We start from the raw sequence: 23,505 nt of genomic DNA, 5'->3' as shown, positions 1-23,505 counted from the left end.
CCCCCTGTGGTGCGACTGATGACCCTGGCCTGTTCTGTCAATAGGGAGAGGGGCTGAGCAAAACAAAGTGCTCAGGAACCAGTTGTAACTGGTTCGCCCCTTCCCTGCACCTTGAGACAAAGGAAAGCTGTGTATAAGAAGGGGCTGTGACCCCATGTATGTGTTCTTCTTCTGATCCTAATTGGAGGGGGGGCCTGCTGCTGCTGCTGGGCGCCAGGATTGACCGCCTCTGGGGACTGCCTCCCTGCCTGGAGGGCCCTGTGAGCTGGCCCCTGGGCCCAGCCCATGCCCCCGGGCCCAGTCCTTGCCCCCCCTGCCTTCCTACAAAGACTTTCCCTGGACCTTGCCTTATGTGGAGGAGCACCTTGTCTTCCCTTCTCAAGGAGTGCTTTATTTGGATTGACGAACAAGCGCTTTACTGACCCAGGGAGCAGCGCTTCTAATTGCAGTGGCAGCCCGGAGCTGCGATCCTTCTCGAAAAGGGAATCCCCAGCATGGAGATTCCCTCGCAACTCCACTCATTTATGGCGCGGGAGCCCACCCCGCATTGCCTGCCGTTGTTATACCCCTAGCGGGCGCCCACCCTGCCAGGGACCGTTCTGCGTAAAGAAAAGCGGTAGCCCACCCCGCGAGTACTTTTATCTAGAACGGGAGCCTACCCCATATCGAATTCACCGCCGCCAGCCCGAGAGTCCGCTGACGTCACCACCGCCGCGCTGGGATTGGCCCAGTCGTTGCGGTTGCCCCGGCAACGTGAGGAAGCGACCCCGAGGATCACCGCGTCGGCCCGGGTGAAATCAGCCGGAAGCCGACGGGAGCCCACCCCGTGCTCCGGTGAACGAAAGGAGGCCGTCGGGTAAGAGAAGGAGAGCCCCCAAGGAGCTCTCTTGTGCCGGCCGTTCTGACCCCGCCGAGTCCTGCGTGCCTGGAGCCTCGGAGGTTCCACAGGAGGAGCGCCGCCCGGACCAAAATAGAAGAGAGCAGAGACAACGCGGGAGTCCCCAGAGAACAGCTCGGTGAGTTGGGAAGGGCTGGGGGACTCCGTGCTTGTGTTGTGGGTGCCGGTCCCAGACTGGTCTATCTCCTGAGCGGCCCCCGCCTGATAGAGGGGGGCATTCCCACGTAAGGGGGACATTATTGATTTAGAGCCTGTGAGGCTCCAACATACGGGGGTAATTCTTTTTTTTTTTGTGATAAGAGTGGCCCCGGAAGGCAGCGGGCCGCTCCAACGTTATCTTGGGGCATCTTCGTGTTCTAGAGCCCACGAGGCTCCCACGCTGTTTTGGGGGCATTATTCTTCAAGAACCCAGTGAAGGCTCCAACGAAGGGGGACATATTTGTTTTAGAGCCCTGACTGGCTCCAACGCTCTTGGGTGCATATTTGTTTAGAGTCCAGAGGGACTCCAACGTGAGGGCATCGAGGTGCCCAGGCCCCAGTCCCCACAGCTGCCCAGCACTTAGTGGGCAGCTGAAACGTTTAGGTTGTGCCCCTGTACGCAGCCTGCGCAGCCCAGCCCTGACTCTGTGGACAAAGGGCGTTTGAGCCCCTGAAAGGCCAAGTTGGCCTGGGGACAGTTTTCTGCGTTGTGCCCTCACCTAGGGTACATGATGATTTTGTTTTACATGTGTACTTTTGCGCCTGCGCAATGTCTTTTTGCTGCTTTCACTCCTGACTGTATCTATGCATAGGAGATTGTGTTGCTAGTAGGTTATGCTAGTGAGTTCATGGTCCCCTGCGTGATGTGTACCTAAGGTGTTTTAGGATTGCATAGGGTGTACTTACCTGTTACCAGTGGTTACTGGTTGTGCGCTACATTTATTATTTGTTCTACATTTCTACATTTACAATCTGGTGATTTGTGAGGATTCTGACAGTGGTCCATATGGCCCTGTCTTGTGTAAATAGTCCCCTGTAAATTCCGCCCAGTGCTAGTTGGCACAGTGTAAATTGTGTGAATATTATCTAATGTGTTTTGGTATAATACAAAGGCTATTTTTATATAATACCTTGTGTGGAGTTTCTTTTGTGGTGGGCCTTGGGTGTTGTTGCTGGGTGCGCGCGCAAACGCTTTACACATTGCCTCCGGGATAAGCCTGACTGCTCGTGCCAAGCTACCAAGGGGGTGAGCAGGGGTTATCTTTGGTGTGTAACTCCCCAGCCCTGACTAGAGTGGTGGTTTCTGCCTGGCTTTGGCGCAAGCCCTAGCCAACCAGAAATCCCATTTCTAACAGGCATGAAGAGGTCAGGAGAAAAGAGACAGACCGAAGGATGGACATACAGGGGTATAAAGTGAGACAAAGAAGGTGGGATAGAAATCAAGATGAGGAGACAGAAAAGAGCAAACCATGTGACAAGAGACAGTGGAATGGAGAGAGGCTGCAAAATCAAGATAGAAGGACAGAGGCAGACAGTGTGACAGAGTTAGAGAAAGAACAAAGAGCAGAAGGCAGAGGATCAGAGACAGGTAGAAGGACAGAGGTCAACAGAACCACAGGCTGGAAAAGAAAAATATACTCTGAGCCAAAGCGGGACAGACAGGCAGAAGTAGATGGTTCCATGGAGATAAAGGCACAGGCAGGAAGGTGCCAGGAGAAGAACAGGGGCATAGACAGTCAGATGGACAGGACTGGGATAACACAGAAGGACAGGCCCAGAGAGAGGAACAGGCAAAAGGATGAAAAAAGGTTTAATGTGGCTACCAGAAACGACCACCTTTTTGATGGTGATCTGTGTGATATGTCATATCTTCACTTTAAGTCATTTCTGTTCATAATAAACATGTTGGTGAACAGACTGACACTGAGCAATAATGAACTATTAATGATTAATGGGGGATCTGGCTCTGCAACAGGAAGCCCCAGAATACAAACTTACTTGGGCTTAACTTTCAAGAAATGCTTCCTTTTTTAAATTATTATTAATATTTTTAAGCAATATATAATGGTGCCATGTTAAAAATATGTGAAGATATTAAAGGACAGGGGAGACCACAAGATAATTAAAAAGAAGACTTTGGAGCTTGGAAAATTCGAATTTAGGAATACATTGAACATTTTCTCAAAAATTAGGATGTGGTGTTTTTATTTCTTGACATTGTTACTTCTAGTCCCTTAATTATTCCTGTGGAAAAAAGAGAAGTTACGTGCAGGATCATCAGCAAACAGCCTCCCCACCCCGCCGCTCACCTATGTTCCTAATGCTGCCAGCAGAGCGTGTTTCCAGAAAGGCTGAACAAACAAGCATTGAGATAGGGAAAAGCTACAAGCATAGCGGGAGGAAGGGAACCTGTAAGGAATGGAGAGGGATAGGAGGGGAGAGGGCAACACAGGAAAAACAGTGTTTTTGCCCCAAAGAAATGACCCGCTGGAGTTACGTGCGGAGTGCCAGCAAGCTTTACCTCCTCACCCCCTCTCAGCTATGTTCCTAATGCTGCTGCAGAGCATGATTCTAGAAAGGCCGACCAAACAAGCATTGAGAGGGGGGGTGGGGGGGGCTAATTCTTCCAGCAGTATGAAGTGTGGAGATGCAGGGGCTCTAAGAAGGGGTGAGAAAATGACAAAGTTCATTAACGTGCAAATGGTCTTTTAAAGACCCGTGAAGTACTCAGGTGCGGATGTTCTGTGCCCGGGAAGCTGTCTCAGCCCGGGGGTCCCCACAGGACGGGGGGAGAAAGGGAGGGGGCTGAAGCCCTTTGAGCACAATGGGCTTTGCGCGCCTGCAACACCCATGTCTCTTCCTCTGCATCCTGCATGGATTTTGTGCCGCTCGCGTTTTGAAAGCGGCAGCGCGAACGGTCTTGTAGGGATGTCTCACAGAGTGCGCGCTAAATCCAGGACACTGAGCGCTCCGGGTGACAATTGTGCGCGCGCGCCCACGTGCACACCTTGGTGGGAAAAGTGATAGCAATAGTTTAACTGATATCTGAAACCCTATGCCTGCCCTCAATAATATGCTGAGCTACTTCAAGTGTCTGGGAATGCACCCTGCATTCAGACAACTCACTCCTCATTCTCGCCCTGCACTTTCCAACTCACCTGGCACACACAGCGATCACAATGCACTCACACTGATCACCATGCACTCACGCCATTCACCCTGCACTTGCTGTGAACTCACACCGTTCTCCCTCCACTTTCCCTGAGGTCACATGAGCATACCGCTCACTCTGCACTCACGGTAATCACTCTGCACTCACAATGCACTTGTGCTGTTCACCCTGCAGTCCCACGAGCACACTACTCACCCTGTACTCTTGGGACACTGCACTCACCTGTCCCCATCACTGCTCACTCTGCAATCTCACTCAAACAAGCCCATCACTAATCATACATTCATTTGTTCCACTCTGTACTTACATGCACACCCAAATAAATATGGTCACCTCACTCACCTTGCAGTCACTCCTCTCACCCTACTCTCACACTGTTGCATCGCTCACCCTGCAATCACATAGGCACTCCTGTCACCCACACAGCGCAGAGGGCTAATGTGCCTGCTACAAAGAACGTGTAGCATGCAGATCACAGAACTGAGTGTGAGTAAACTACAAGTAGTCCTATGAAAAAAAGGAAATGTTTGTCAGAAAGGGGCTAAAGAGAGATGAGGTACATTGTTGGTGAGTGGTAGTGTGGGAATTCATGGAGGAGGAGGAAATGGTGGAGGGGTGCCAAAAAAAAGACTTGCACTGTGCATGACCAGTGCTAGGGCCAGCCCTGGCTGGGAGTCTTACCTCCCCCCCACCCCAAAGTTTGGGTCTAGTTGCGCCCCCTGATTGGTGGAGAGAAGGCGGGCTATACCTTCTGGGTTATGTTATGTAGTTTAAAGTTTATTGGCTGCTGTTTTGCTTCAGTAAAGAAAGAGAAGCATAATCCTTGCCGCTGTGTCCTTAATAGAATTGAAAATTCCTGACGAATTTGCTAGAAAAAAAATATTCTGTGATGTTATCATATGCCAATGAGCATTTTTGAAACATGAAAAATGCTTTCTTTGTATAGTCATAGAACGTCGGTAAGTATGGAATCTTAAAATCAGTTTGTCAGTTAGTTTCACACACAACTAGATTTGAAAAGCAGGCAGTGATTTGGAGAAAAAAACGTTAAATCGCCAGCTAAAGCAGTGGTGCTTATGAAAGTATGATATCAAAGGCGCAGGTGCCGTTCTAGACGGAGAAGCCAGGACGGCGAAATATTGTGCAGCGGAACTGTCTGGCAGCCAGCCATGCATACCGCAGACCGGAAGTACTCGGTCATACGTAAGAGAAACCGGAAGTACATCGGACTTATTTTGAGTCGGAATAACCTAAAACGGAAAGGGTAGTCAACTGATCTGGGCAGACAGAGGTTTCAGCAGCGTTTCCTTCACGTTATAAACACCAGACATGAAAGGCTCGGCGAGCCTCTTTCACACCAGGTGAAAGATGCACCTTCCCGTCCAGGGCTTCCTTTGGGATCTTCTGGTGCGCGTAGTTTATACTTGCCAACAATTTGGAACAAGAAAGTGGGAACTTTTGGAGAAAAAATATCGGGGGAAAGGATTTTCGCCATTGGCTTCTATCAAGACATTTTTAGCGTAAACAATTGGGAGTCTCCTGCTGGTATCCAGTCTAGTGGCATGTATGACAGTTGCGTTTAATCTCACTAATAACCGTTACTACAAGTACCACAAAATGCAGCGTTAAGCCAGGCCTGGGTGAACTGCTTACACTTAATGGAGGATTCAGAGCATTACATCTCGTTGGTGCCACGTCCCATGCTGTTTGTGGCATTTAGCCAATTGTAGCAGAGAATAATTTGAACCAATGCATGCGAGTGTAAACTGGAACGCTTTATTTATGCGCCCGAATCATACAGTGCGACATCCAGAATTCGGTTCAACTTTCAGTGTGGAACGTTCCCGAGAGAACAGAACCAAAATATAGGGAAGGGCAGAAGAGAACAGGACCACATATAATACTATCTAGCATGCTTAATACAGCACCAATGTTTGATTTTTAGCCAGTGGCACGTGTGGGCATATACACAAGGTGGCCTTGTTTAAGTAATAGAAAGTGTCAAATGGTAAATACGAGTCCCAGAACGCAGCATGCTGTTGGCTAAATATCTGAGCTGGCGGTAAGATAGATGACACTGGGCTGCTCTGCTTCGAAGCCCCCAGTCCAGCCCCGCACCTTTTTATCTAGCGGAGTAGCTGTTTGCACATTGCTCACAAATAAAGACCGCTTCATTGTGTTTTCTGAAGGAGGTGTGTGTGACTACACAGTGTGTAAAGGGGATTGTGTTCATCCGAGAGAAACCCCCCTCCTTTCCTCTTGGCTCCTCCTCCCACTCTCCCTTCCAGGGATGAACAAAGGCTTCTCGGGTTAGAGGGGCTTGAAGGCGCGCACTGCGCGCTGGGGGTTGGCAAGGAGAAGGGGCTTGTAGAGCGTCCACAGTCCTTACAACCTTCCCGGGCCCTCGATTTGTGCCTCCGCTCGGCTGCAGCTGTCTGCACCTTCAGAAAGCACGCAATGTAGCCCCACTGCCCAGCACACCCCAGTGATGACTTAACAGGTAGGAAGGACGCGTCGGCTCTGTAGCACGTTCCGGGGTTGGGGGTCAGACGTGCGGAGCGTGGACTCCTAAAGAAAGCCAGTCCAGGCGAGAAAAAACGAGCAGTTCGTGGGCGCATTTGAACACTTATTTATAAAGCACTGAAATTAAGGCATACCCATGACGTGTACCCATAGACTTCAAAGCCCTCAAGACAAAAACAACAGGTATTAGATGGATACAGGGCTAGGAGACATGCGCAGAGGCGGTATGCAACTGGTTAGCAGGTGTAAGGACCTGGATCAAGTGCGTGCGCAGATGATTGGGTTGTAGTGTCAGGGGCGTGAGTGGATATTTGGGCTGGAGCGAGCAGCTGAAGGGTAAAGCTTGGTTAGTTGTTGTGAGGGGGCAGAACTCGTGGACGTGGAGATTATAGATATTTATCGTTTATCTTCGTTGGCACGTATCATAGCATGACTAGTAGACTGAAGTTGGGTTGCAGTGTAAGGCTGGGATGGCAGGTGGCGACTGATGTCGAGCTGGATTAATAGGTATCAGCCAGGACTATGAGCTTTGGTAAGGGCTGAGTTATTAGGTGTCACGGCAGGAGTAGAAGGCCTGTGCTGAGTGGGATTTGCATCTGAGTTCAGGGGCATGAATGGGTTAACGGGTGTCAGGGGAAGTACTGCCAGTGAGGCACAGGGCAACTAGTCATGGGCTAAATGTGATTTGAAGCTGATGGGCAGGCCATGGTTAGAGGTCATTGGCCGGGTTCTAGCTAATGGCCACAATCTAACTTGGTTTGGTTCACTATCTCCCAGATATGAGCACTATTTCCAAATACCAATTATTCGGTCTTGGTCTACCTGAGGCATGGCAAGATGGGTTCACTGGCCAGGGCTTAGTGTCTTGGCCACGGCAAAGGTCACTGATAGGGTGCAGGGTCATAGGTATTGCACGGTTCAGGGTATTCAGCAAGGTTAGATGTCATGGGAAGTGTTAGGCGACTTGGCTAGGGCAGTATGTGATGGATAGAGCAAGGTTGCTTACAAAGCACACTGTCACCAATTACTTGGCCTTCCAGCCCTACGCTGAAAGTAGCCACCCACGCACTCCTGGTGAATGTTTGAAAAGCGAGTGTTAATGACTGCAGAAAACCAGTTTGTTTTTTCATTTCCTAAGGTGGACAGTTCCTGAGGAGAGCTCACTGCACTGATACTTCTTTCTTGCACATTGGGCTGTTGGATTAGATGGATATTGAGTGGAGTGATCTAGTGGATCATAACTTTAGATAAACACCAAGTTGGTCTTGTCAAAAGTTCTCTGTACAGTATACAAGACTCCGCTTGCGCTCGCGAGGCATGGGTGTCCAAGGCGAGCTTTCAGCACTGCTGACATATGATTAAAACTCCAAGTGTTTGAGTGGGTCCCAGCTTTAGTATTCTACATGTTTTTCAAAACTATCAGCTCATTTGGAGAGTCTTGCTCACCTGCCCTGCAATCCTTTCTCACCCCAAAAAATTGATTTCATTCATCCCTTGGTATCACCCACCACACCCACCCCGACTTCACCCTCCTTGGAGACTCGTAGGTGGTTTTCGTTGTGAATTGAGGAAGTACAGGTCATCTGCATGGTGTAATCTAGACTGGACCAATCGGTAAATAACTTTGGCTGGAAATACAGAAACCGCTTTTGACCAATTTAAGATAGGAAAACAATCACAGATTAGAGGTTTTCTTATTTAATGAGAGTTTAGAATTGGAAAGACTGCAAAGGTTTCAGAATCTCGTAGGCCAGTTGGTAGTTGGCTTCAAGAGGCTGTATTATATCTGTGACTGAACATGCCTTTACGGGCTTCCTGTCAGGGAGACATAGATTTGAAATTCTGTGATTGATATTTTCCCACCTTAATGATTAGGCTTCACAGTCGTTATATTTCTTTATTTGGTTCTTTAGGAAAGGAAAGCATAAATTGTAACCATGCATACAGTAAAATATGTCTAGTTAAAAGAATGTTTGTGTGTGTGTTTATATATAATCGTATCTCCTAACACATGTGAATCAATCATTTACCATATAAAAAATAACAATGACCATGATTCTTATAAATAGTTATTATAGCCTAGTAAATTCAAATATACAAGTTCATCATGATCAACCCATTGAATTTCTCAATCTGTCAGCACCTGCAAGGAAACAAGCTGCATAAAAACTGGAATGTTGATCTGAAAAGAATTTTAAATATAATAAGACAAGTTTAACCCGAGTAAAATACATGCCAAAAGTGAAATAACTATTTTTTGCACAAATTCTTTAAAAAAAACCCTGTTTTGAAACAGGTGTCCTGTTTTAAAATCATATCACAGGCACATGGTTCCAGAGAGAATTCATTTTGCCACCCTTTAGGCACCATCAGTAGATGGTGAGTCATATTGAGTCTGAACCTAGTTAGCAAAAAACAATGATGCAGAGAAAGCCCAAAACACAGATAAGGTTCAAGAGTAGGTTCAGTTTTCAGCATAATATAAGACCTAACGGAGAGTTTGGTTAATTCCAGTTTTACTGTATTGGACATGTAGAGATCCATGAATGCTTTCTTTGTCCAGAGCAAATCGGCATTAAGTAGCTTTTTAGTGTCAATGAAAATTTCTGGCCGTCCTAGTTCCATAAAATATCTCTTAACATAGGAAAACTAAGTAATTATATTGGATCCATCCAAAGAGACAGTGAGTAATAACCAATCAATTTAACACAGTTTCTGGATTCAGCTAACCCAAGATGCTTTGCATGAATATCGGTCAGAAAACCAACTTCCTAGCTCTTCACGGATGATAAGAGGCAGAGCTATTAGGGAGACATAATAACCTTCTCCAGAATTGGTTCTCAGCAGTTTAGAGGTAAGAGATGTTAACCGGCCCCAAATATCACTTCCAGAAAAGGCATTAGAAACACATATGGCATCATAAATCTTTAAAATCGCCTTAATAGAACTATTGTTAAGCCTGTAAGCAAATTCAAAGATGGGAGAAAAACGAGCTTGTAAATCTCATTGCTCTAGCATATAAAAGTGGAGCACAAGTTTTCGAGGAGTCAAATAACACTAAGTTCAGTAATAAATCTACTTTACTGATTATGCTGTGTTTCACCTTGAAAATACGCAATTTAGTGTGTCTAATACCAGTCATCATTACATGAACGTTCATCAGGTTCGTAGATGGATCCAAGAAGTCCACAAAGGCCACAACTTTGGTGGCCAACTGCTATTCTTCCGAATAAGACCGTATCATCAGGGTAGAGTAACACAGGCATTGGTCGCCCACCAACATAGGGCTCCTCATGTCCACCCCCGGTTAAAAGGTTTTCTAACTGGTTTATGTAGAGTAAGAAAAGAAAAGGAGCAAGGATACACCCATGGGGAACCCCTCTCTTTAATCGGAATAATGCTGAACATTCCCCTGTAAGCACATATCTCACTGAAGCTGATAAATACTCGTGTAGGTCTCGCATAAAAGTGCAATTTCCAATTGAAAAACCAAAGAGATCATAAATCTCCACAGTGTATCGCTATTTACTCAAACACCGAACTAGGGTCCATAAATGCTACATGTAACAAAGCCTTTTTGACTGCAGTGTATTTGTTTGTGATTATGTGAAGGGTTTAAATATGGATTAATCATACCTAGGCCTGATCTGAAGCCATACTGACTATCGGAAAGTACCTTATTTTCCAAGGCCCATGTCGTCAGCCTGTTAAGCACTATATGCCCCATGATCTTGACCACTGAATCTATCAGGGAGAACGGTCTGTAACAGCAGGGTTCATCCTTGTCTCCCTTTTAAACACAGGCACTATCACAGATTTGGACCTTGACTCAGGGAGGTCGTAAACGAATGCAGTGTTAATAGTGATAGTAAGTACAGGAGCCCAAAGAGAAACTCCCATCTGAAATAAATCAGCAGGCCTGGGCCTTTATTATTTGAGGATGAATTAATAACCTCCTTTAGTAAAACCTGCACATGGGAATCCTTAGACAATTCGGGAAGGGTAACACTAGATGTCAAAAAAGCAGGTACATCTTAGAACCCCCCCCCCCCCCCCTTCAAAATGACTAACCTATTTATCTCATGAGATTTAAGCACGTACAGAGTTTTTGTGGGTTGAAGACAAAAAAGTACGATTAACGATTTCCCAAAAGAGTACTAGATTTTTTTAAACCACAAGCATACTGTAACTATTCCCGGGCCTCTTGTTACAGAGTCCTTTCCTTTCTTTAATAGTTTCTTTGTATATTTTCCTACAGAAAGACACCTCAGGTAGTGACATTGGAACCCATTTTAAAGCGCTTACTAAATCCCGATGAGCTTTAGAACAGGAGTGGTCAAACCACCGACACTGAGTGTCTCGATTAAATTTCGAGGATAAACTCAAGATCTTCTTCACAATCTCACAGATTGAATTATATGAGTTCAAAATTATCTCAGGTGTGGAATCAATGTCCAAATAACCTTCAAAATCCTTTAGGCAGTACATTAGGGTCCCATAAAAAGCAGTTGGAATAACTTTATCCCATCTTAGCCTTAGACCTTGATCAATGGCTTTCACTTCGCTTGATGCCCAGTTATTGGCCAGACTAGGAATAAAGCTCCAAACCAAAATGACCCTCAAAGGTTTATGGTTACTTTGTGGGTCCCACATTACTATATGCTTCTTAACCAAAGAATAGGAGTTGAAACCAAAATGTAATCAATGACTGAAGAACAACTTGTTGCCATGAATGTTGGAAACTTTAAATGATGTTTCAGGATTCAATTCCAAGCTATTTGCGAAAGAAACATTAAACTCAACCAAAATACTGTTCATAATGTGGCCCTGGTCACCTTGCTTATATTGCAGCCCTGAGAATAATTCAATATACTCAGACTTACTGGGAATGGGGGGACATATAGAACATAAGTGTAAGTTACAATCTCCAACTAAAACCATGCGTATATGATATCCATACATCTCTCTAAAGCACCCCATAAAAGATTTTAAAGAGTACAGATTCTTGGGGTTCCATTGTGAGTTTTTCGAGTTGTAATAATTCATAACCATTAAACTGCTAGAATTAGAAAAAGTAAGCAATATAGCTGACAAACTGGTAGAATTGGTACAGATTTAAGAAATGTTGCAGTTTAAACAAAGAGCAATCACAATAAGTAACCCCCCTCGCTTTCCAGAAAACCCCTGGGATAGTGGGAGTAAAAATTGATCTATACCTTCGAGTTGGGACTAATTTGAAACATTCCAAATTTCTTGAAGACAATCTTACAGCCCTTCAGAAAGGAACACCAACCCAAGTCACTTTTTTTTGGATCAAATGCCTGCGATATTCCAACTAAAGTGGTCTAGAACATTTGAAGATATTTTCTCAGGAGGGTCATATGATTCCCTAAAGGGAACCTGGGCACACTCAACCTCATCATTTGAGTAACCATCTAAATCTTCAGTATCCGTCAGTCAGTCAGTCAAAATTATCCAAATTATCCAGAAGGCCAAATTGATTAGATGTTGATATGGCAAATGCGTTCAGTGCTGCTTTGCAATCACTGAGGAGTGAGCATTAGGCAACAAATTATGCCTATAAAAAACCCATGCGAGAATCTTAATTGAAGCATCAACCCCACAAGAAGTGTTGAAAAGAGATAAAAATCTACCTGCTATTAAAGGATGGTTTAAATTCACTACTATGCAATCTCCCTCTGAAATTGTAGGCCCTCTCACTACCAAGGGGACCCTTCTGAGGGTGTTTACATAACAATATAAAGGAAAGACCCTATTGCTTCTACCATCAATCCAGTGAACAATTTTATTTTTTAGATGGGAGTAGTTTTCTACACAACCAGATTGGAGCTGGATAACATTGGCGAAAACCAAGGTAAACTGGGTGGCTTCAGGAGGTAAGTCTAATGCCCTAATAGGAAAATTACCGCCAGCTAGAGACTGTGGGCCCTTCACAGCGCCCCAGCCCCTGACCATGAGAACTGGCAGATGGTAAATGCAAAGCAGAGACCCCTTTTGTTGTGGGTGCATTAACAAAGTTGGAAATAGGAGCACTCAAGGGATCGACTGCTGGCTTGTCCTGGGCCTTTGTTATAATACCTTCCCTAGGCCTAGCAATAGGAGGGTGTACAGTAGCCATATGAGTGCCTGTCCAAGACCTTGTAACAGAGGGAGAAGAGGTTAACAGATGTGAACCAATGGCCTCCTTAAAAGAGCTAACCTGCTGATTAATCAAGTACCTTCAGAATAGCTCCTTCGATCTTGACCTGCTTGGGGAACAACTGTCCAGGGAGCTAAACAATTCAGTTTTAATTTTGCTAAAAAATGCATCCAACCTAGAATCCAACAAGTTTGCCACTAGTTTGGAGATCGAATCCAACTCTACACGAACTCTTATCCAGTCACAATCTTACTGTTCAACCAATCCTCTTTTTACTTTTAGCTGATAATGGCTGTAAAATTTCAGCCTGTGATTGACATTGATGAATATCAGTATCAACAGTCAATAAATTCCTTCCATCAACTGGGTAAGAGTCAATGCCGCAAGCAGTGTTTCCTACTAGTAGAGTAGCAATAGAAGGCCCACTCAGCGCCCTCAACAAGTACTTAACCCTGGGTATTTAAACCCAATTCCCCCTCCACAGTTGAAATTTCGTGATTAGTTGCTCTGACTGCAGATGTCAGAAGAGTCAGGATGGAGGATTTTGTACACAATCATTTAGCTTAATTGGTGAAATTTGGTTGGCGGGGGGTTTCTGACGGGAGCAATTGTACTGCTCTTGGCCTAGAGTACACCCAGGCTTGTCCTACGCTGCGGATCAGGCTAAGCGCTTTTCAAGCACTATATGGTCCCACCTCCAGAGCAGTCCCAGAGGGATTGTGGGCCTTGAAGTTCTCAGTCTGCCCCAGGGTCCAGCAATCATGCAGCACTGCGGGGCAGGCGAAGCATTTTACAAGCGCATATGGCCCCACTGTAAAGAAGAGAGGCTCTGGTGTGGTAAGTAAATACCAAGTTTATTTGAGTGCGGCACAGTACATCTGTACAATGCAGAGTAAAAGTAGTAACTGTAAAATAAGGGCTCTGGAGCATGGAACCAAGGTTGTACAATGCAGGTCCCTGGTTCCATGTTCTAAGCATGGGATAGTGCACGAGGGAAAGGGAGGGGAAGAAGGGGAGGAAAGTGATGAGAAAGATGTAACTCATCTCGCCCTGAACAGCAAAGAAAACAAAAAATAAAATACATAAGAAAAAACAGCACAAGGAACAATGAATCAAGACAAGTATCTAGCAGGTAAAAAACTGGGTAAAGGCAGTCACGCAACGGAAAAGCTTCTACACTGTCCATGCTGAGCCCATGAGATTTGCATTCGGCAACTCTCCTCACATTCCACACCTTTCGATCCTGAGTAATAACACTGTTCTTGCAAACTTTAACAATTTTGATGGGATGACCGAACTTGGAAATCCCCTTCGCCAAGAAACCAGGTTTTTTAATCATAACCCACTCTCCTAAAGCAAAGTCAGGAACTCTTACATTCATATTAGAGTCAAACATCGCTTTCATCTTGTCCTGCTTAACTGCCACACGTTTAGCGACAAGATCCAAGTCAATGCAGTTGACAGCCTTGTTAACTCTCTTGATCCTCCACGGGCAGTTATCTGAAATAGGTTCTCTGCCCTTCAAAAAGTCTAAAAGGGCTTACCTCGGTAACCGAGTGGGGGGTGATGCGGTACATCCATCTTCCTTACCACATCCCTCCAGGGCTCACTGGACTTACAAGCTGACTCAATACCACCCATAAGAACCCGGTTGAAACGCTCCACTTGACCATTCTCCCTCGGTTCGTAAAGAGATATGGTCACATGTTTGATACCACACCTACGGAGGAAACTCTCCATCTCCTGTGACGTGAGTTGTAACCCGTTGTCCATCACAAGGACCTCGGGGAACCCCTCACACGTAAAGACCTCTTGGAAGAAAGTAATGATGACTAGGGTAGTGGCGTTTGCTACAAACTTTACCTCTGGCCACTTAGAATGGTAGACGATAATAACAAGTGCAAAACGTGCATTAGAAGGCAAATGATTGAAAGGGCCTGAAACATCGAAGGCCACCTTTTGCCTAGGAGATTCGGGCTACGAGACAGGTTTGAGAGGGGCAAAGGAAACTTTGAGCATCTTGTCACTACAGATGCAGTTGGGACATTCTCTGACGCTTCTATCAACCATTTTGTTGAGGCCAGGCCACCAAAAATTGGCCCTGATAAGGCGTTTCATTGAAGACATACCTAGATGTCCCCGATGGGCAAGTAGCAAAATCTTGCTCTGCATGGAGGCAGGAGGGATGATCTTTCCCCCTTTAAAGAGTAGGCCGCCATCTTCTTCAATTTTGTGAGAGACCTGACAAAAAGGGGCAACGTTGGCAGTGACGGACCTTTCTTTGGACCAGCCCTTTTTCAAACAGTCAAGGAGAAGTTGACACACAACATCATTATTCATCTCAGTCACCCATTCAGACTCAGACAAACTCAAAAACTCACCAGAGGCAAAATCCTTAACAGTGGCAACTATGTCTACATCTTGTTCATCGCAGGGAACACAATCATTGGAACAAGGCAGTCTGAACAGTAAATCGGCTGTAACATTGCTTTTGCCAGGAACATACACAACCTCAAAATCATATTACTGTAGTCTAGAGGTGAGTCTGGCAATACAAGCTGTAGAGTTCCCTCCGCCCCAGAGATAAGATGCCAATGAGGGGCTTATGATCAGTGCTAAGTAGAAACCTGTTTCCCCACACATAGTTGCAGAAATATTCTATGGCCCAGATGCATGCTAACAATTTCCTCTCGATCACAGCATACCTTCTCTCAGTAGCAGAGAGAGTCCTAGACGCGATAGCTACCCACCACTCTTCTTTCCCAGAGCACTGGCTAAGTACCCCCACAAATCGTAAAGGCTGGCATCAACCGCAATGATGCATCTTTTATTCAAGCAAAAGGACTTGAGAGTGGGGGCATTCACAATCTTGCTTTTGATTTGTTTGAAAGCTGTTTCCTGTCTATCTGACCAGACAAACTCAGTGGACTTTCTGGTCAATTCTCTGAGGGACTCCATCTTGGTGGCAAAATTTTGTATGAATTTACTATAATATTCACACAAACCCATAAAAGAGAGAAACATCTCTCTGTTGTCAGGGGAAGGTGCATTGATATTGGCATCCACCAAAGACATTTTGGGCACCAAACCATCACACAATAGAGTGTGACCAAGGTACTCCACCGACTTGCGGAAAAATTTGCATTTCCCAGTCTTAAGTGTCAAACCACTCTTACCCAGCCTCATGCAAGTCTCTTTGACATGGCTGAAATGATCCTCTTCATTCTTGGAAAAAATGAGGATGTCGTCCTGGAAGCACTTTATAAAGTTACTGACATCCTTAAAAATGTGGTACATAGCCCTTTGAAATACGGATGCGGCTGACGCTAGGCCGAAAGGCATCCTTTTAAATTGAAATAACCCATGGGGCGTGATAAAGGAAGTGAAATGTTTGGAGTCCCCAGTGAGTTCAATTTGGTGGTACGCAGAGCGAAGGTCAATGGTGGAAAAAATGCAGGCACCATCTAACGTGCACACCATCTCATTGATATTAGGAAGGGGGTGGCAATCAGTAACCAAATTGATATTCAACGCTCTCATATCAACACACAGTCTAAGGCTTTTGTCGGGTTTTTGGGCCAATACTATTGGAGAAACCCATTCGAGTGACTCAATGTCTTCAATTATACCACCTTCAACCATGTCATCTAACATCTTATTTAACTCGGCCCTTCAGAGCGGTCCCAGTGAGATCGTGGGCCTTGAAGTTCTCTGTCTGCCCCAGAGCCCAACATTGGTTGGGCATCACTATCCCTGGTCTAGGTGGTTGTTAGATGTTGCCTGGCACATGCTCAGGTGATGCAAATAGCTTGGCGATCAACAAATCAATCCTTTGCGGGGACGAGATTCAGGTCCCTTTGTCAGCCTTAATTTATCAAATAATCGTCAAGCATATATTAAAGCCAGTTCATCTTTGTGTGAATTTTGAAAACATTTGGTATTGCAGTGGGTTGTTTTGAGATACAGTATTAATTTTTATTATTGTGTGTTCTTTAAATAGGCTGTGAGCGTGAAAGACAGTTGTATTTGCAGTGTGCATTTTACAGTTGTAATTGTGATAGCTCCATCGTACTCTATAGCTGGAGTTACTACAGCCCAAGTGTGAAGCAGTACAGCCATATTCAAGTTCCTCCTGCAAACTAAAGGGATGCTGTCAGAGGGCTCAGTAAATAAAGCCCACACTGCACATCGCAACAAAATGAACTAATTTCTTCATTCTTTCAAGGTTAATTGAAAAATAATCAAAAGGAAGGGTACCCTTAAACGGTTAGGGCCGGACTGCAGAGCCTAAAGCATTCCTGGCAAAAATGCTTAAACCAGCCCTGCTCCCTTTGCACGGTGCAGGGGGAGAGAAGTGTCCAGGGAAACAGCTGAAATACATATGCACACCCATGGAGTGCTTAACTAAAAAAGAAACATATAGTGCTCGAAAAGCAAGCAGTGAAAGCATAGAAGCCAGGCAATCAAAATGAGATGGTAAAAAGTCTATGCTCCTTTTTTTTGTTTCAAATTTTTTTGTTGGGTTATTGTATTTCAATACATTGAGTATACCAACAATAAAAACATTTTCATCATGGAATTACATTGATCTATGTCTATTAGCCGTCGAGAGATCACCTCAAGAAGTCACTAATTACATGTTTCAACATTGCAGATATGGCACAATAGTCATTCTTGAGGGTTATCTCATGCCCAACCTCTGATTTGGTGAAAGGATATGTATGAACCCTCGGTTGTGTACATCAATTTTAATCAAGATCTTTTTGTGTTCCTTCCGAGTTCCCTTGCGGTGTACTCTCGCTTGGTGTTGGATTTGCCTGTTTCCATTGAAGTTTCATCGGAGTCTGGACCTCCGGCGTGGGGGAAAAACCATTAACCATGGGGGTGAACTGGGGGAATCTGGCGTGGAGTTACTGGTGGAAAGTGATTGATTGTGGTTACTGTCAATGGTACTATATCAGATACATGGGGGGATCGTGTAGAGTTGGTTTTGTGTGTTCTATGGAGGTCTGGGATCGTCTCACTGTAGTGACCATCTTAGGTGTCGGTGTCTGGTCATCTATTATCTTCCGCCTGTCTCTGGGGGGGATACGGACGGAGTCTGCGATTGGGAGGCTGTCAAAGAGGATGGTTGTGTTGTTTCGTGTGTAAATCGATGCATTAGTTGTGCCCATTCTAGGGAGATTGGGTGTTTCCGTATTCCCCTCACCTCCTCCTCCCGCAGTACCTCCTCCTCTGCCATGCCCCACTTCTTCATGGCCCCTATCCAGGCAGCCTCTGGGGGCCCTTCCAGGCCACGCCAGTGCATGGCTATCCCTCTTTTTGCTAAGAGAATGGCTAAGGAAGCGAAGCGGTATTGTACCTTCTCGATTTTCCGCCTGCAGAACATGCAGAGGGCACTGGCTTCCCATGAGGACAGGGTCAGATTTTTGGTCGTCTCCCGGAGTGTATGGTGTACCCGGTCCCAGTATTGATGAACAATTGGGCAATCCCAAACCATATGTTTGAAGTCTGCTTCGGGGGTCTGGCATCAGGGGCAGGCAAAGTGTGTGTCAGGATAGAAACGATGAAGACGTTGTGGGGTGAGGTATGCCCTATGGAGTATATTGAATTGGATGTTCCTGAAGCGTGCATTTCTGGAAACTCTCTTGGGGTACTCTAGGGCTTTTTCCCCACTCTTTATCATTGAATACTCGACCTACTTCATCTTCCCATGTTTGTCGTAATGCGTCCAATGGGCGGATGATTAGTTCTCGAACAGCTTTGTATAGCCAGGTCACTAAGTGTCTACCTACCCCCATATGAAGTATGGTGTGTATTACAGGGTGTATCATGGGTTCTCCCGCGTTTGGATCCCAAAATGGACGGCTGCTGTCTATTAGCTACCGATGCAGTAGGAACTGCCCTGGGGGAAGGTCATATAATCTGTCAGGTGGGCATACGTCACTAGCTGTCCGTCTTCGAACAGGGACTCCATCTCTGTGATAGAGTAATCGGTCCATACTTCAAGGGCGCGGGTGGTATAATATTTGTCGTTACAGGGGGAATCCTACCAGCTGGAGCAAATGTGAGTACGGGGGTTTCCCTTTGGACTTGCGATGTATTTTCAGCATACATGCGCGAGCTATGGTCACCAGCAAGGGGTAAGTGCGGAGGGGTTTAGTGCCTGGGAGAAGCAGTCTCCATATGGCCGGGAGGGGCATCCGTCCCTGTTCTGTGATTGTCTGTCCAATGTATCATTCTGCAGTCCAGTACGACAACCACTGAAGCTGCGCTGCCAGAAAGTATGCTTCGAATGATGGGGCACCCAGCCCTCCTTGGGTTGTGGGTAGGTAAAGTGTGGTTAAGGCCACCCTATGTCTTCCCCCTCCCCAGATCAAGGTGGTCAGGATCATGACTAGTTCTCAAAAGAAGGAGCGCGGTGGTATCACTGGAAGGTTGGTGAAGTGATAAAGGAGCCTCGGGACCATTATCATCTTTTGCAAGAGCCACTCGTCCGATGGGAGCGAGAGGTAGTGTCTTCCAGAAGTTTACCGATGTACGTAATCCTGCTAATACCTTGCGGTAATTCCCATTGTACAGATCTGTGGGGGAGTGAAACAGTTGTACCTCCAGGTATCAAGGTGCGGCAGTGCTCCAGGTAAGTGTGTGGGCTCATATCGATATGCCACGTGGGGCCAAATGGGGGCTCAATGGGAATATCACGGATTTGGCCCAATTGACCTTATCGCAAAGTCACTCAGTGCTGACTAGATGGAGGTGAGGTCACTAGTGATATCCTGACATAGATCAGGAGATCATCTGCATATAGTGACACACAATGCATTGTGTCCGCTATCGGTATACCCCATACGTCGCCCTCAGTCGTAGCCTTATTGCTAGGGGTTCTTCTGCTAGGGCGAATAGGAGGGGGGATAGGGGGCATCCTTGCCTGGTCCCTCTTTCTACTGGGAAGGGAGCGGGGATGTATTTACCTATCCTCACTCGAGAAGTTAGGCCCTTGTAGAGAAGTTTTGTGTATTCCATCAGAATGGGACCCACCTTAATCCTGCAAAGAACAGCAAATAAGTACGGCCATAGCAGAGTATCGAAGGCTTTTTCAAGGTCTAAAATCAGTCATGCCGCATTCTGGAAATGTATTTTCGCCCTGTCTTGGACATGGAATAGTCTGCATATGTTCTGCGAGGTATTACGTCTTGGAATTAATCCATTTTGGTCAGGGTGAACTTGTGGCGCTAGAATCTGGGTGTATCGGTCCACCAGGATTTTTCCTAATATTTGATAGCCTGCATTCAGCAGCGTTATTGGTCTGTATGAGGCTGGGAGGGTGAGCTCCTTTTTGCTTAGTGCATCCTCATACATGGCAACCGCCCTGGGGATAAGGTGAGTGGAGAATGTACTGTAATATTCAAGCGGGAAGCCGTCCATTCCCGGGGCTTTGTATCGCGCTAGCTCTCTAATGGCGTGAGTGATCTCTGGGGCTTTAATCTTGGTCTCCAACCCTTTTCTGTCGGCACGTGGTATGTGGGGTATTTGCAGTGGCCTAAGAAATTGAGTGATTACCCGGTGATTTGTCTGTGTTGGGGTCCGATAAATACCAGAGTAATTGTCATAGAAAATGTGCAGGATCTCTATTTGCGAATGTCTAGGGGTCCCTGTATTGTCGAGAAGTTCCGTGATTGGTTTAGCATCTACATCCTGTTTTGCCAGCCACGCTTTCAGTGTGCCCGCTCTGTTACCCTCTTTGTGTACTCTGGCGGCGTAGGCTCGGAAATTGTATTTGCGTAGGCCATTCAGTGCTTCCGCATGGGAAGGTTTGGCTGCTGCTACTTGGTCGGGGGGGGGCTCCGGCAGCGTCGCTTTGTTTCGTTAGTGTCGCTAGCGCCTCCTCCAAATCTTTTAGTGTTCTTTCAAGTGTTTTACGCACTGCTATGTGTTGTATGCAGTGTCTCCTAGCCGCGACTTTAAATGTGTCCCATTCTATTAGTCTAGATTCTGCTGTGCCTGAGTTGAGGGCGAAATGGTCCTGAATATAATCCCCATGTTCCTGACGAAACACCTGATCTATGAGACAGTCACGTGGTAGTTTCCAGGTGGGTATGGGGGATGCGGGGGCCTCCACCTGAGAGTCAGCATGAGGGCGTCATGGTCTGAGAGTACCCTACCCAGATAATCGGACTGTTGTACTCCCGGGAGTATGGTTGTGGAGCAGAAGAATCTATCTAGGCATACACGTAGGTTGTGTGGGACGGAATGGAAGGAGTACAGTCTAATGTACAGTCTAATGCCTGGGTTTCGTTCTCGCCACGGGTCCACTAGTTTCCAGTGTTTCACCCATGTTTGATATTGGGCTGTCTGCTTATTTGCCGGAGAGTGTGGTGGTGGGGGATGGGACCGATCGAGGTGGATGTCCAGAACACAATTATAGTCACCCCCTAGGAGCCATGGGACTGTGGTATGTGGAGTGAGCACTCCAGTGAGGCACTTCCAATATTGATCCTGGTCTACATTAGGAGTGTATATACTTCCCAATAGGATGGACTGGCCCTCCATTATTCCCTCTATTAGGGTATATCGACCGTCTTTATATATGACTTGTGACTGTCCTTTAAAGGGGATCCCGGGCCAAATCCAGATTAGAGTACCCCTGGCGAAAGCGAAGTACGTAGTGGCATAAACAATGCCCCGCCACTTTCTATGTAAACAGCCCACTTCGATTGCTGATAAATGTGCCTCCTGTAGGAGCGCTATCTGCGCTTGTTGCCTCTTTATGTAGGCATAAACGGCATAGTGCTTGTTAGTAGTGTGCATGCCTCTGACTTTTAATGTGATGATTATTATATCTGTGTTGGGGACTTTATTGGCCATTACATTCAATGAGTACGGGCAATCCGTGTTTGTGTGTTACCCCGCCATCTCCTTCCGATGCCCTCCCCCACAAGTTGTCAACTGTCCATTTGCGACGTGTAATCTCACAAGTTTGCTCCGCTGAGGGTGTTGGTGGGAACCTGAAACAAAGGATAGTAAAACTTGGATATCGGAGAAATTTCCCAACTGAGGGGACATATCGCCGAGGACGGTATGTCCAAACTGTACTTCATGTACTGTCTTTAAATCATTCTTTGTGGGGGGTGGTTGCTCGGTTGCGCTTGTCTCTGGCTTCCCGGCTGCCCGCTTGATGATGCTGAGTCTGTGTTGCCGAAAGTGCCTCTTGTACCGTTGATTGCGCGTTGTGACCTAGTTCAGCATGCCCGGTTGGGTCACTTCTGGGTTCTGGACTTATCACCCCATGCTCTCACAATCTCGTTTTTGGGTTCAGGGGCTAATGTCGACTTGTGTGGCATGTTGTGGTGGTGGCTCCTCCGTCAATTGGGGTCTATATCGGCGTATCTCCCATTTGTGGAGTGACTACTGGGGGTGTGACTCAGCCGTCAGGGGAAGAGCGTGCATCACTTATTTCTTCTTCGGAGGTGAACAGGTGGGGGGCTGTTTCTGCGTCCGAGTTGTCTTCCATCGATCTCCCCGCTGTCGCCGCTTGCAGTGCTCTCCTACGTTCCCCTATAATTTGTTCCAGGTCAGGGGAGTGTTGGGTGAGGGAATCCGAGCGTGAGCTCAGCTGTGTGAGGGTGATTTTCTTGTGTTGACGCCTGTGGCGGCCCGCAGGTCGGTGACTTTGTGTGTTACTGTGAGCGTCTGGTCCTGATAGCCGCCGTTCCACCCAGTCGCTTGCCTCGGCTGGGTCAGTGAAAAAATGTGCAGTTCCATCATGCAAGATTTTCAAGCGGGCCGGGAAGAGGAGAGCATATTGTACATTTCTTTGCTGTAGAATTTGCTGGACTGCTAAAAAGGTGGCTCTTTGCCGCTGGACGGCACAAGAGTAGTCTGGGAATAGCATTACGTGTTTATCTTCCACTTGGAGTGGTCCCTTTTGTCTGGCCGCTCTGAGGATAGTGTCTCTGTCCTGATAGTGGCAATTTCAGGAGGAATGGTCTAGGTGGCGAGCGGGTGGCGGTTTACGGGCCGGTACTCGATGTGCCCTTTCTATGGAGAAATATGGAGTCAAATCCGCCGTCCGGGTGAATGTCTTGATCCACGTTTCCATGTGTCTGACAGGGTTGGATCCTTTTGCTCCCTCTGGCAAGTTTAAAAAGTGGCTATTGCTCCTTCGAGAGCGGCCTTCCACATCGTCCGTTTTGTTTTTTAGGGACTGTCCTTTTAGTTGCAGCTCTTTTATGGTGGCTTGGTGTGTTTGTATTTTGGGCTCTAACGCTTGGATCGTCTTCTCGCCCTGTTTGACTTTGTCCGCTAGTTTCCGGTGGTCATCCCGAAGGATGTTGAGATCAGTGGCCTATTCTCTGAATTTGTTTTCCATGGTCACCCTGGAATGTTCAATTGCTGCGAGGACTTTGTCCAGTTTATTGGAAATGGATTCTGCGTGGGAGGGTTCCCCTTCTGAGTGAGTGTTCATGGGTTCTGGGGAGTTCTGCCTTCGATTCGGTGCTTGCGATGTTCCCGTGACGGGTTGGCGCCCCATATTGCCTTAAGCTGTGTTAGATTGCTGCCTGGGCCTTCTGGCTCGCGCCTCGAGTCCCAGCGCCGTGAGCGAGGGGGGGGTCAGGGACGATCCTCCGCCGTCCGGGTGTTCTGGACGTGCTGAGTTGTGGATTGCGGCTGGGCAGTGACTGTTGTGTGTCTCAGGGCCCCACGTCAGCTCCATCTATTCCAGCTGAGGTAGTCGGGCACCGCCGTTAGGCTTCTTCCCACAGGTGCAAA

At 46.6% G+C, this 23,505-nt stretch overlaps 1 protein-coding gene across 8 annotated transcripts in view; it reads left to right on the top strand.

Annotated features, from left to right (window-relative positions):
• The window catches only part of LOC146856139 (uncharacterized), a 247,809-nt gene that overhangs the window by 147,569 nt on the left and 76,735 nt on the right, over positions 1-23,505 (top strand). For 4 of the 8 annotated variants that reach the window (XR_014981435.1, XM_085654173.1, XM_085654170.1 and 1 more), the window contains exons 1-2: positions 6,333-6,549; positions 12,390-12,469. The exons of 1 other annotated variant lie outside the window; for it this stretch is intronic. The gene's annotated coding sequence lies outside the window, so the exon portion shown is untranslated. Of the gene's footprint in view, positions 1-6,332; positions 6,550-6,609; positions 6,756-12,389; positions 12,470-23,505 lie in introns of those variants that run through there. 3 more of the 8 variants (XM_085654174.1, XM_085654168.1, XM_085654172.1) reach the window with 2 other exon arrangements.

The sequence above is a fragment of the Triturus cristatus genome, chromosome 4_1 (assembly GCF_964204655.1).
Source record: "Triturus cristatus chromosome 4_1, aTriCri1.1, whole genome shotgun sequence".
Classification (NCBI taxonomy): domain Eukaryota; kingdom Metazoa; phylum Chordata; class Amphibia; order Caudata; family Salamandridae; genus Triturus; species Triturus cristatus.
This window is presented reverse-complemented; position numbering and strand designations above follow the sequence as displayed.